The following is a 12,137-nucleotide window of genomic DNA, read 5'->3' on the forward strand; positions in this document are numbered from 1 at the left end:
GCACAGTAAGCTGGAGCACCCTTCTCCATTGAGACTCCCATGCAAACACAAGTCATAGCTGAAGGCTGGTGGCTTTCATTTGCTGAGGTTCACCGTGCATTTGAAGTCTATTCTAATTGTCTAATTCCAGTAATGTGAATTGTTTGCCCCTGAGAAGAGAGACAGAACACTGATTCTGAATCATCTCTTCACCTTTAGTTAAAGAAGAAACCAAAACCCAAAACCAACCACCCAAACCCTTAGGTGGTGGGTCTCTGGAAGAGCACAACACTGAGTTACTGTTTGTTTACTTTGTTAAGGGACTTACAGCTCTTCCAGGTTCATAAATTCTCATGGTGGACTAGGAGAGTGAGTGTAAATTAACCTGAATAATAGGACTATGTGTACTTTCCAATTGTCTAATGCATTTCCCAGCGAAAATACTAGTCAGGCTTTTCAACTATCTTTTCTTTCTTCTTGTTCCTTAATTAGTGGGTGCACTCGGTGTGTAATAAGCGTGGGCTTGTTAGAAATACCTCTATGAAGGTGTTGTGCATGTTTCCCCATATCTCTCTGCCTCCCACCTCCATGAAACATTTCCTGTTCCAGACTCCCAGGCTTCTCTTTTCCGAATTTTGCAATGGTTTTATGATATTGCCAAATGTCCACTGAGGATTTAGAAACTATTAAACCCATTTTCACATCTGCTCAAAGGAAGACTCTGAACCTCAGGCTCCAGCAGTGAAAGGCTAATGCACTAACTCACAGCTCCATCCCGCTCCCCTTTCATCTATCATTTCAACCTGTTTGCAGTGTCAGGGAAAACAGAGGATACCATATCCCAACCGATTCAGGGAAGCAAGAGGCTGTGAGAAGGCAGACACAGATACGAGGATTTCTGAACATCGTTGCTCTTGAAAGCCACAGCATTTCAGGGGGGCTGAGGTGGCTGAGAGGACACTGAACAGGGAAGTGCCTGGTGTCCTCCTGGAGCAGCAGCTCAAATGCAGTTATGCTGTTCAGAAAAAATCATACCAGGCTCCATTCATGCAATAACGGAGATGCCTGAATACCAGCTAATTCCCACCCTCCTGTGGAGTTCCCTTTTTTGCCAGAAAACTTAACTTTCTCATGTCACTTATTCCCAATGAGCCTATGGACTGGCTGGTGTCTAGCACAAAAGTCTGGAACCTTGGCACATGTTCACACAATTTAGCTATTGAGCAGCATTCAGGTCAGTAAGAAGGTGCTGTGAGCCCCCATCACGACCCCTGCCGTAGTAGTCCAAGATGGGATTTACAACGTATGGTGCAACATGCACTTGCCCTGCCTTGGAATCCAGAAATGGTTTGTGCAAGTACAACTTTCAGAGCAATTACAAGCAATGTGTGAATGGGCACGTGAATAAAAAGCATCAAATTATGATCTACCAAATGGAGTCACCACCCCACGCCTTTTTGTGAAGTCTCCAGACTTTGAACTAAGTTGTAATTGTCTTCAACTTGTGTGTAACCTGCAGTCTGCAGTTCTGAAAGCAGAGCAAAGATCAAGAGTTTATATCTGTGCTTATTACAATCGGTTGTAATTATCCCAATGAAAGCAAAGTAAATCCTTTTCAACAAACACTAGAGCTGAGCTCTCATGCTATTGAATTATTATGGATCTTGTATATTATATCTGAGAGAACGTGAGTATAGCACACTCGACTCTTTCCTCTCGATGGAGTAGGTTCAATAGAGCAGCAAAAACATTGGAGGCATTATGGAGTTAGCATCCTGCCTTAGAAAGAAATGGTACAAGTGAAGCCTGTGTGGGGCTTGTGAGGCTCAGGGTTCCACCCTCACCTTTTGATTTACATCACTTTATCATTTACTGATTATCATTTTCTGATTTACACCAGTTTATCACCACTATGCATTTCTCTGACATGGTTGGATGACTGTGCCAGCTGCACGCTCTGTAGAAGGAAGAACATTTGAAATGCGTTCCTTAAGAGCTTCGAAGCCTTCTACTGCATGCAGACAGCAAACAAGGCATGGGACTTAGCCTGCTAGTTTTGTTGGAGAGAAATGGAATGGCAAACTAAATGAGGTGTCAGTATGCCCCCCATTCCTGCTGCCCCAGCGTGAAGACTCATCTCTGCTCACATTTAACCACATACTTTGTTGCTCGCTTTGGGGAAGGTAGCGTAGTGAAGATCAAAAAGTAAATATTAAGACCACCTATTTTAATGGCTCTGGGGAGAACATCTGGAGAGAGAAGTTTTATGAGTCTGTTGGCTCTTGTCCTTTTGAAATGTTTTCAGTGCAAAATGATATACTCCTCTCGCATTTTACTTCCACCGAGACAAGCTGCTCAGTGGCATACTGGGATGCTGTGCCACAAATATACTCGTTCTGCTGTCACCCAAATATCACTTCCCAAAAGTGCCTGCAAAATTCATGGAGTTAACTTCTAGAATGGGAAAGTTTTGGCCATGTTACCTCCTGCTGCTGCTTCGTACTGTTGCTACCACACCACGCATCCCCATTACTGTTACTGTGCCTGTGTTCTGTTCAGGCTCTTGCTTGAGCAACCTCATTCTGCTCCCTTATTCACTGCCATGTAGTTTGGAGACAACCTTCTTATTTCTAGCTCTTCTCACTGTGCCTTTGAACCCCTGGGGGTGAAAGATGCCACAGAGGTCCAGCTACTTTGGAAAGGATTTTTGCTCTAGACATCTAGGTGACATAAAGAGGAATTCCCATAGGCCATCATCATTCCTAAGCATGAGCTATGTGTCCATAGCCAGACAACAGTGACATTGAGATGATGATTACTCCTGGAGGTGCCCTTTACCAAATACTTGGATACTGCTCTAGCACTTTCTTAATCAGACATCTGTTGCCCTTTCAGCAGAATCTGTATCTTCATGGTTCCACTACTTATTCACAGAATTAAAACCAAATGCATTCGCTTTACAGCTTCTCCGTTAAGCTATCAACATGCAAAAGCATCTCCCAGCTTCCCACTAAACAGCAGCATGCAAGGATAGCAACATCTGCACATGAGGACACGTTGATTTTAGGAGACCACACTGTGCCCCTGCAGTGACAGAAGGGCACTGGCACTCAGACTTTTGTTTCAGAACAGTTGTGCAACTTTGAAGCAAATCCCTCAATTTTCCTCACTGGTGGCACAAGGCAGTTTTGGTTTGCATCAGTTGAACCAGTTTCCTCTGAGAAAAACAGAACCAGAAGTTCTCCAGGCACACAGTAAATTCCTCTGACTTCTGGTCATAGCATACGTATACATACATAACACACATATAGCATACACAGCATACATATACAACCGATAGCATACATATAGCTGTGGCAGAGCAACCCATTGCAGTATGTTTGCACCCACCTGTTTCTTAAGAAATATGTTGTCTGTAAGATTTCCTGTAATAATTTCTCTCCAATGTGTACATAGGGGTGCCAAGGCTCCTAACCCATGTGGCTTGGCTACATCCCTAAAACTGAGTGAGATCTTAGCCCCACTGGAGTTCGGAAGAGCATCCCATTGACCGCAATAGAAACAGGCTGCAGGCAGTCTGTAGAGCAAGCAGTGACTCTGTTGGCCCAAAAAGGGACTCCAGAGCCAGTTTCTCTATGTGGCAGCATAGAATACTGACCTCAGGGTCATCGGGGCAACTCTGAGTTTGCCTTGTGAAAAACCCTCTCACTATTTCCTTCAGCAGAATATTTAATCATGAGTGTAAGTTTGTCCAATGCCATCTCTGACCTCCAAAGCTTTTATTGATTACCTGCAAGTCCATTGTGTTGCATTACGCTCACTCAGGCTACAAGACAGTGAAGTCAAGAATAAGCTAAAAAGCCTGATTTAAAAAAAGGATAAGAAATAGCCCAATTCCTGAGTTAACAAATAGTGCTGCAATTAGTTTTGTAGGGATAAGAAATACTGAATTATACTGGACACAGCGCAAGGAAATCTCACCAAAAGGGTCTTTGAAATTCTGAAACTCTACACAAAACTGAAGGAGACAACAGCCTTTTCCAAATGAATAAATAATGTCTGTGGAGACTTAGAGGGTATTACTGCAATTGCATGTCAACTGATGTTTCCCACAGTAAAAAATAATAGCAGCGAGATTTAGACAATAGGATCCTGCTACCAGAACCTAAATCCCACTCTCTCCTAATCAGCTGTAACCCACCAAAGAGAGGGAGAAATGGGAATTGCAACATGGAAGTCCTTTCATGAATTCTTCCACCGAAAGAGAGGTTATCTAGTCCTTCTCCCAAACGCAGCTCCTTTGTGCTCACACCCCTGGATGCCACAGGGAGCCCCAGTAGTACAATGATACACAGAACAAAACATGCAAAACTCAACTGTCAGATTGCAAGAAGTAGCAAAACATTGAATGTGGATGAATTCATTTTCCTTGGTTTTTACACCCCGGTTCCCAAGGATTTCCAGGAGATGGAGTTACCTGGAAAAACTCCTCACACTGACCTGTAGGAGAGGTTCTTCCCCCAAGTCGGTCACACTGCAACACATTTACACAGTCTGGTGAAAACTGGATGGCAATGCAGAGAGGTGGGGAAAACCAAACAGTTTGGGCTTCAAACAGCAGAAAACAGTATTTTATAGCCACAGGGGCAGAGACTGGAGCTGAGAAGTTGGCAGGCACTACCTGTGAGGATCCTAAAGGTGAGCACGGGAAGCCTGAACTCCCTTTTGCACTCTTCTCCCTTTGAATGGAGAGCCTAACTTTATTTATTTTGTCTGAAAGCTGTGCTGACAGACATCAAACAAGGGAAGACTAAACACTCATTCCCTAAGAGCTGTCTCTTCAGCTGGAGTTGCAAGAACTTGAGGCTTTTTAGCCAAGTTCCAGTGAAAAGACACACATGGATTCATCTCTTTGTCATGCTGCGAGTTTCCTCCCCATGGGACAGGGCGCACCAGTAACATCACTGTGCGCCCAGTAGAGCCTCACAGATTCTGAGCTGCAATACTTTCAGTGGGAGAATTAACAGAAGAAAGACTGGTGGGAGCACAAGTAAACAAGTGTTTACTTGCTTGTCATAGACTGGCAGGAGCAAGGAGGCAGAACATGTATAGGTTGGTATGGGAGGAGATACCCCTGAAACAATGGGGTTATTGCAGAAGCTGCCAGCTGAGATCAAGGCTCCGCTCTCCTGATTATTAGCCAAGCACAAGAACAAGGAGAGAAGGCAAGGATAGCTCTGCTTCACGGGGGAAGGAGCTGTGGCACAGGCTGCAATAAATAAATCTCTCAAGGTCACAGCACAAGCCCATGCCAGAAGCAGAAGAGAAGCCACAGTCGGAGCCCCAAGCAGAGGCAGCTCCGCATCAACCAACTACCCTGTGCTCTGCTTCTTCTGCCCTTTTCTCCTTCCCACCCCACATTAAACTTTTTAAACCTGACACTCTGATTTAGCAAAAGCCTGGACAGGGTTTTTTGTTGTTTTTTTTTTCTTCTTTTATTAAAAAGACAGGAAAAAAAATGAAAGAAATGAGGTTCTTGTTAAAGGGAATGGAAGTGATACAGCTGTGGCTGTGATTAACGTAGTTCAGGGTTGAACTGAATATTGCTTCTTCCCTGCAGTATTTTTAATTACACTCCTGATTTTATATTTGGAGACCGTCATAGACCTGTTCTGGTAAATTGTCAAGCAACCACAAGTCAAATATGTGTTAAATATGAGAATATACTGCCATTTTTATCTGATTTGTGGTTCATTCACACTATGTTATCTCCTTTTAATTAAATACCATAAAATACACATGGTCAGCAGTTTGACTTTTCATTTCCTTACATTGTCAGTAATTCAGCTTGATTGTTGCCACCTACCATAGAATTGCATTTTAAAGATGTTACCCCTGCACGGTGCAGATTCAATATCAGAACAATTTAAACTACTTGCTAAAAATAACTACCACCTACTTAGTAGCAGCTCTGCCTTTAACAGTCACATGCAGATTCATGACTCTCTGCCTGCCTGACGAGGACGGGCAGCCTTGGGAGGCACTGCAGTGGCCTTGGTTTTGGGGAGGGGAGGTGTTGGGTTTTGGGTAGGTATGAAATGCTCGTGTCATCTCCGTGTTGATTGATAACCTACCTTGTTCATTAAAGATATGGCTCAGATTTTGCTAGATTACCACAGGCATTGGAAATCAGAACCTTCCTACTGGAGGCATGTTATGCATGGACTTAAAGTTCACCACTTCATTAATAACACTCCTCAGCTGGACATTTTACATGCTGCTCTGATATATGACTGTTTAGGTGCATTTTTTTTCCCTACTACTACTCCTTTAAAGGGGACTGAGTGCTTTCCAGCAGCATTTTATTATTTTGCTTCTAGGTTACCCCGCTACAGCCCTGAAATTGCCAGATCTCGTTATCCTGGATGGATTTCTCTGACAGTGACTGGACAACTGGCTTTGACCACTGAAAACAATCCATTAAAATTAGTAAGAGCCGCAACGGCTGAACATCCGTAAGGATGACAGAGTGAACATAGCAGCAGCATCACACCAAAGGCACACCAAGTGACTTGCCTCCGTTGGTCACAAGCAGCAGATACCCAGAGAAGAGGAGGAGAACAGAACCAGCCCATACAATAATACTTCCCTGAACACTCTTCCTGACAGCAGCAATTTGTAGTGCACAGATTCTCTGAGGCAGAGACAGTGTCTTAGCAAATAACAGACCTTGATAAATCTTTTCTCCCATAAATCTGAGCAGTCACTTTTTAAACATCTGAGAATTGTCAGCACCCACAACATCCGAGAATTGTCAGCACCCACAACATCCTGCAGAAAGTTGCTCCTTGTGGGTGTTATGTGTGCCACAGAGCGGCAACACTTTTTGTTTGCTCTGAAGCCACAGTCAATAGGTTTGATGTTCCTTTACGTTGTATTAAGAGAAACAACGAACCACCATTCCCCGTTCTTCACCTCGATGCTGGTAGTTATCATTTTAAACCCCCCGTCATATCCCCTCATCTCTTTTCCAGGCTAAAGAATTCTAGACTATTTTATGATTCTTCATACAAAGCCGCTATTCTCTGACTCTAATCACTCATTTTCCATGCCTTTTCCACTCCTGCTGTGTCTGAAGTGTTGGAACTGAACCAAGTATTCAAGATGTGGGCAAAGCATGGATGTCTAAAGTGCTGAAGAGAGTCTCCTCTTTTGTGTCTCCTCTTTTGTTTTGTATTACTTTACTAATAGCTCCTAACAGTAAGCCTGCTTTTTTTTTAACAAATACTAAGCACTGAGGTGATGCTTTCAAAGCACAATGTTATAACCACATCCTTTTTTCCCCAAGTGATAGTACTCACTTCCATGCTCATCATCATCAATGCAACGCTAGGGACTTTCACCCCACCTCTCTTCCTCTCTTATATCCACACTGAATTTCATCTCCCACTCTGCTGCTCAGGGACGCGGTATGAAAAGGCACTTCCTCGGTTCTTTGCAGTCAGCCCTTGCCTTTATTATCTTGAATAAGTTGGCATTCACCTCCAAACTTCTTGTCTTATTGCTCGCCATGGTTTTTTAGAGCACTCATGAAAACACCAAACAATGTGGGCTGCAGCACAGACCTCTGCAAGGCTCTGCTGTGGAAATCACCTTTCTATTCCTCTCTATTGTTTCCCACCTTTTAAACAATTATTTACCCATGCAAGAAACTGATGGAGGTTATTTCCTGTAAGACCCTTGGGTGAAGCACTTTTTCAAATGCCTTTGTGCATTCCCTGAGGAGCATATCACCCAGATCTCTTTGTTCATTTGCCTGGGGACTCCTTCAAAGGGCTCCTAAAGATTTGTGAGCCTTGTCCTCCCTTTTCTTTCTTGAACACACAGCAGTTTGAAGGATGCCTTCTTGCTTGTAATAATCTGCTTTACCCTATGATTTGTTATGTCAGCTCCCCTTTGGTCTTTCTGAAGTCATTTGAAGAAAACCAGGTGATGAACATTCCCTCAGAAGTGCTTAAGGGATAGCACTGAGATATTTGCAAGCTATCAACAACTAAGTTATAGAAAATACATTGTGGAGGGAGCACCACCAGTGAAAGATCTAATCGACAGGCTAATTCCCAGGTGTCAGAAGGCCTAATACCATCTCCCTTGGCCAACACTATAAAGCATGTGTCTAAGTTTCCCACACACAGGCAGACTTTGGCTTCTGGAATATTTTAACATGACTGATTGCTTCTGGCATAATTTAGAGGAGCCTTAATCTGAAGCAGCAGCTATGAGTAAACCAAGAAGCAAAGCCCCCAAGCTGCTTTGTGTGGCTTCCACCAGCACCTCTCTCTACAGTCAGCAATGGCAGGTGTCAGGTGGGCTTCTGCATACCGTTTTGGGTGCCAGGAGTCAAAGGCAGACATCCAACGGCCAGAACTCACATGAGAGAAACATAAACCATGTGGGGACACCTGAACAAATGGGGGTGTTGATCCCCAAGAAGAGAAACTGAGGGAGATAAGAAAACTCAAGTGTACAGAAGACTCCTTCTGAGAAGAAGGGAACTGCTTTGCTCCCTCTGCCCATAGCGGACAGGAAAAGAAACAATGGAGAGAAAGGGAAAATCAGTTGAGTGCTTGGGAATTCTCTTAGGAGTAAATGTAGTGACTGGGCATCTCAGAGAAGCATGTCAGAAACTAAATAGATACAATAGGTCTTGTTTGGATCAGTTGATCTCTTGATATCTCCCTTCCAGTCCTGTTTTCTATGATTTGTAATCCAAATTCAATTGACTTACACGACCTTTGAATCAATCCCTTAGAAAACAATTACTGTCAGCACACAGAAATAAAAACAAATAAAAAAAAGAAACCTAATTCAGTATATCTCACTAAAGATACAAAATCAGAGCTTTCCGTGGCAGGGGAGCAAGCTGAGGAGTTGGAATTGCGTTGCAGAAAAGGAAGTTTAAAGCAAGTTCATAAGCCATGAAGAAGCATCTTTCATAATCCAGTCTTATGAACAAGAGGCTTGTTTAGGTTAAAGAGGGCAAATGTGGAGGCAAAAAAACCCTCAAATACGTAAAAGAGGAGAAGTCTAATTTTGTTTTGACTGCAGATTATCACGGACCGTTTACAAAACCCAGAGATGGGGTTATCTCTGAGCACAACTGAACAGTTCCACTTTCTCCACATAGCTGGTTAAAATGCTCTTCTCTCCTTCTGAGTGAAGCGGGAGCCCTTGTTCCGCATAGAAAACAAATGAGCAAAGAAAAGAATGTCACATTAGCTAACTCCTCTCTAGCTTCACAGGCCTGGAAGGCCTCATCTGTAGTACCTTGAGGTGACATTTTCCAAGTATTCATTTATGATTATGAATTATTTTCTCTGAGGGGAAAAAGGAATTTGAGATTCCTCAAAAAGAAATGCAATCCTAAAAGATTGTGACAAGTCAGCCCAGCTTGTCTGGTATGGAATTCTACCCAGCATCTTCATCTAAATAATTGAAGCCAGATCTCTCTCTAAATAAGAACTCACCACTGAAGAACAGTGACTAACAGCTAAAAGGGAAAAGAGAGTTTCAATGCAGTTGGTGGCTATTGCAACAGATTTTGGTGTGAGGTGATATTAGATGAGAAGATGCAGTAGTTTTGGTATTGCTATTTTGAATCTCAGTGTTGCATGATGCTGGCATCACTGGGGAAGAAGAGGCAGGTTTATGCTCTACAGCATTCCCCAGCCAGCTGGGTGCTGAGCAGAATGCAGTGAAGACAACTGCTTGTGCTGTCTTCCCCTTTTACAGCTCAGATCTCTCATGAACAGGGGTAAAAACACTACATTAATGTAAAGTGCTGAAAACATCATCTGGTTCCTTCCCTAGCCCTATTCTTGCATTTTTAAAGGTGTTTCCAAAGAAAAGGCATGTACATTCTTGCCTGAGCAGAACCAGGTGGACGTAGGCACTTCCTTAGCTGGAGAGGACCTCTCTAAATGAATATCTGATTTGGCCATTGTAGACATACTGAGGCATTCCCTCAGGCTCCAGAGTGCTCACTCCTTCCCAACAGCACAGCAGGGGCGGGGACTATGGTTTTCTCCCTTTGTCAGGTTTTGGCAGGGTAGTAAAGGCAAATGCTTTGGAATATTTAAGGCTGAAGGTTAAGGAAAGACAAAAAAGGGAACGACAATTGGAATGTAGTGCTGGAGAACGGGAATGTCAGTAAGGAAAGCATCTGAGTAATACCTATGTGAAGGAAAAGGCCTTGGAAACACATAGAGGTCTAAAAGTCAGGACAGCTTAGCTATGTTTCCCAAACCTCCAATGATTTTGCAAAAGATTTTCTGAACCTCAATCTTTTTGTTTCTGACCTAGAATAACAAAGTTTTACTTACACGGTAAATGCTATGAAGTTTGATTAATCAATGTGAGCAAAATACATTGCTGAGGGATGCTATGGAAGGTCAACCTAATGCTAGGTCATGGCAAATCTGTATTTGAAAAAGTACTTTCAATAAAAGTATTCATATTTACTGAAAACACCACTAATTAGGTTTGTCATGAGCTGAAAAGAAAATATGTTTGTAAAAGGATTACAAAGGAGATCATGAGGTAACCCCAAGATGCTAACAGTGAGTTTGACATTCAGAACCAAACCTAGGCCAGGCACAATTAACTACACCCAAATTCACAGCAGTTGCATCAGGACTGAATGTAACCCCAAGACCAGAAAAGTCAAACTGGATTTGAGACAAAAAAAAAGGTGTTTCTGGTAATAGGAGCACTTCATCTCTTGGCTGTATCAACTAAGATATAACTGGTCTTAAATAAAAGAAGCAATGAGTCTTCTGTAGGAAGAATGCACAAAAATGAGAGTTTTTCTGTAACTCAGGGCTTCCCAGGATTATTTTAATCTTCAGGACTTGCTTAACACCAGACCATCCCTCCATAGAAGTTACATTTCCAGGTGTTCCTAGCTAGAGACTGGTAGCTCTTTCTGACTAATAAATGTCAATGTTGAAGACCTGCTCCAAAGACGACTGGTGTAACAAGAGCTTCTGAAACATCATATATAAGGAAGAAGCTCTTTACTGCAAGGCACTGGAATGGGTTGCCCAAGAAAGTGGTGAATTCTCCATCCCTGGCAGTGTTCAAGGCAAGGTTGGACAGAGCCTTGGGTGACATGGTTTAGTGTGAGGTGTCCCTGCCTATGGCAGGGGGTCGGTTCTGGATGATCTTTAGGTCCTTTCCAACCCAAACCATTCTGTGATTCTCTGGTTCTGTGTCTTACAGACAGGTTTACTGTCATCTCCTCTTTCAAAACCACTGCTTAGCTATGGGTTTAAAGCAAGTGTAATAGTAGGGGTATGGTAGGGAAAAGCACAAATTGTCGCTTTAAAGATGAAACAGAGAAAAAGATTCTGTGGCTACTGCCCAAAAAATATTAAGATAATGATTAAACTAAAAAATGCAAATACACAAGATGTTTTATGCTGCTAGGCAAGACCAGAACTGATATTAAAATGTCTCATGAACATTATAATATGTTCAGAGCAGGGGGATAGAAGACACAGAGGAAAACAGAAGAGAAGCCATATGGTCATAGCCGGTGGTCAATGAGGAGAAAAAACAACCCAAAAACTGAAGCAGAAAGTACAGGGAGAGAAATACAAATTTGGGGGAAGAAACATGTATTATCACACCTCTCTTGTGCACTTCCACAGGAAATTCTGGGCTGATGCCATACTGTGCTCATAACCTGAAGCCAAATCTGAGGAGCACACTCCAAGACGTGTTACCTAAGTAGGGTGCAATGGAAAGGGCTGTTTCCTAAGTGGAGGAAGAACTGCAATCCCAAAAGTAAGCAGTGATGGTTTTGCGACTCTCTGATTCACCTCCTGCTGGAGCTGGTATTTCCCACAGCCATCTGAACAGCCGGGAAGGTACACTTCCACCTCAACACACTGAGCCTCCTCAGGAGCCATCACCCCAAGACCTGGGATAAGCAGGAAATGGCTTGTAAAACAAATAGCCTTGCAAACCCCAAGAAAACAGAATGATCCCATTCCCTCATCTTTCAGGTCTAAACCCTACATTCTGACACCTTCATTTTCTATGGTAACATTCTTTATCCCTGCTTTGTATGAGCAAATAAGATGGGGGGGGGAATA

Source organism: Pezoporus occidentalis, unplaced genomic scaffold (genome assembly GCF_034315485.1).
Source record: "Pezoporus occidentalis ecotype Australia unplaced genomic scaffold, CSIRO_AGI_Poc_V1 ctg10, whole genome shotgun sequence".
In the NCBI taxonomy this organism is placed as follows: Eukaryota; Metazoa; Chordata; class Aves; order Psittaciformes; family Psittacidae; genus Pezoporus; species Pezoporus occidentalis.